The 2,836-nt window shown below is 39.3% G+C and overlaps 1 pseudogene; it reads left to right on the top strand.

Moving 5' to 3' along the window:
* Positions 1-1,629: 1,629 nt before the first annotated feature.
* On the top strand, positions 1,630-1,753 carry LOC125920594 (uncharacterized; annotated as a pseudogene).
* The last annotated feature ends 1,083 nt before the right edge of the window (positions 1,754-2,836 follow it).

Raw genomic sequence — 2,836 nt, 5'->3', positions numbered from 1 at the left:
ACTTGAAAGAAGATAAATGTGGTCCTGATACTACTACTAATATGATATCTGGAGGTGGAGTCCGGAGGTCTCCATGATTACATTCTTCCAGAATGGTGTTCAGAAAGTAGTATAAATTCCTGTGGAAATAAAATAACCATTTTCCAACTGGCTGTTTTTCATCTACTTAATGAGAAACTTTAAACTCTTAAAGATTCTTCTCTTCATTACTCTCTGGCAGCTTTTTTCAATCAGAGGTTCTACAAGAGAACAAAGTCCTATAGTCCTACAGAAAATTATTTGAATAATGAGTTTTTAAATCAGTTATCTAAAAGATGGTACCTACTAGTACTATTCTACATAGAGCAAAGCAGTTAATTAATCACATACAAAAATGTCTACATACACAAATTCTCTAGCAGCAACTCCTATAAAAAGAACTATAGAGTTTTTATCATATCTAATATAGTTTGACTGTTGCATTTATTTTTTAATATTAATTTCTTTAGAGAGAGAGAGAGGGAGGGACAGAGAGAGATGGAGAGAGAGAATCTCAAACAGGCTCCATGCTGTCAGCACAGAGTCTGATGCAGGGCTTGATCTCACAACCATAAGATCATGACCTGAGCTGAAATCAACACTTAACCATCTGAGCCACCCAGGCGCCCTAACTGTTGTATTTAATAGTCAACCACTATACTCCCAGATCCTAAAAGGAACTTTTTTTTTCACATGTTAATATATCTTACATTTGATATAATAAGCATTCTGGTTTGTATTTTCTTTCTAAATATTATGTATAAAATAACAGTGCATCTTATATAATCCATGGCCTCTTGGGTTTGCTGAAACATTTCATAACTGAATATACGGTCACCCTGAAAAGTAAGTACACATCTTAGATTGTTAGGGCACCTGGGTGGCTCAGTTGGTTGGGCGGCCGACTCCGGCTCAGGTCATGAAATCGCAGTCCATGAGTTTGAGCCCTGCGTTGAGCTCTGTGCTGACAGCTCAGAGCCTAGAGCCTGCTTTGCATTCTGTGTCTCCCTTTCTCTCTGTCCCTCCCCCATTTGCAATCTGTCTCTCTCTCTCTTTCAAAAATAAACATTAAAAAAAAAAAAATTTTTTTTTTTAATTTTTTTTTTCAACGTTTTTTTTTTAATTTATTTTTGGGACAGAGAGAGACAGAGCATGAACGGGGGAGGGGCAGAGAGAGAGGGAGACACAGAATCGGAAACAGGCTCCAGGCTCCGAGCCATCAGCCCAGAGCCTGACGCGGGGCTCGAACTCACGGACTGCGAGATCGTGACCTGGCTGAAGTCGGACGCTTAACCGACTGCGCCACCCAGGCGCCCCCAAAAAAAAATTTTTTTAAAGAGAGATATTGTTTATCATACTTTATTTAACATTCTCTCCTCACCACACACTCATCCCCAACAAGCACATAATCCACAGCATATTAACACCATATGGCTATGTTAAATTTTGTAACATGAGTTTTCATAAGATTTTATAATAAACTTCTAAAGCTGCAATAAAATATTTGTGCTTCAACTACCATTGTCTAGGCTGGTGGAAAAAAAATCTTTATTGTCTTGCTAAAAGGAAAGTTCTGTGACATTGACTGTTAGAATACAAAAGAATAGTTTCATCGATTCTCGGCCTTTTGGCTAAGATCAAGTGTAGTACAAAAGAATACAGTTTTTCATTCTTTTATTTATTAGTGAGTTCATTTTCATTAACCAGTGTATTAGTCTGCTAGGGCTAACATAACAAAATGCCACAGACCGCGGGGCTTAAACAAGTATTTATTTTCCCACAGCTTTGGAGGCTGGAAAGCTAAGACCAAATGCCGTCAGGATTGGTTTTGATGAGGCTTCTCATTCTGGCTTGTAGATGGCCACCTCCTCACTATGACCTCACATGGCCTTTCCTCTGTGTGCAGGTGTGGAGAGAAGTCTCTAGTATCTTTTCCTCTCCTTATAAGGACACCAGTCCTATGAGATTAGGGCCCCACCACTCTGACCTCACTTAACCTCAATTACATTCTTAAAGGCTCTATGTCCAAATATAGTCACATTGGGGGTTAGGGCCACTCAGGCTCCCCAATAAAAATCATTTATAACAATATTTACTGATAATTTACCACGTGCCCTAATCTATACTAAGTGGCTTACACATACTATCTCATGTGATATTCATGGCAAACTTCTGAGATAGGTATTTCAGTTCAACGTGAGATAACGGAGGCTTAGAAGCTAAGATCATTTCCCAAAGAGATACAAATGGTAGGTGGTAGACTTGGTCTTAACTCAGGCCTGCCTGAGTCTAGAATTCAGGCTCTCAACTTCTATGCCACACTGCTTCCATTTAAACTCTTTTCATATTCATTATTCAGAGTGGACTATGAAAAGAACATGTAAAGATGTGTGAATGATAATGTACACAAGTAGAACCAACAGATCATGCTGAAAACCCCTGAATTCTTGTTAAATCCAACCTCTTCAGTCTAGGAGTCCAAGTTCCAAAATTCACCCAACCCTACACGTTCAGTCATATGCCTCATTATACCTCACTATCATCCCCATAGCCACTATCCATCCCAGAAAGGCCCCTGCATCTCAGTAGTGGACTCTCTTCCTCATCACATCCAATCCTCTCCCTTCTGGTTTCTCTGCCTGAAGTGTCCTTCCCTCCCATTTCATGTTTGTCCAAACCCAGTGCTGCCTTTTCCAAGAAGCCTGTCTGATCTTCTTTCTCCCTCATGGGTCTCAGCATTTTGAACTTGTATTAGAGACAGAATTTTCCTTATATTTTTTTATTTTCTTTTTATTTTTCCTCTCTATTTCTGGCTCCT

The sequence above is a fragment of the Panthera uncia genome, chromosome B4 (genome assembly GCF_023721935.1).
Source record: "Panthera uncia isolate 11264 chromosome B4, Puncia_PCG_1.0, whole genome shotgun sequence".
NCBI lineage: Eukaryota > Metazoa > Chordata > Mammalia > Carnivora > Felidae > Panthera > Panthera uncia.
The sequence above is the reverse complement of the archived record's forward strand: the minus strand, read 5'-3'. Positions and strand labels throughout refer to the sequence as shown.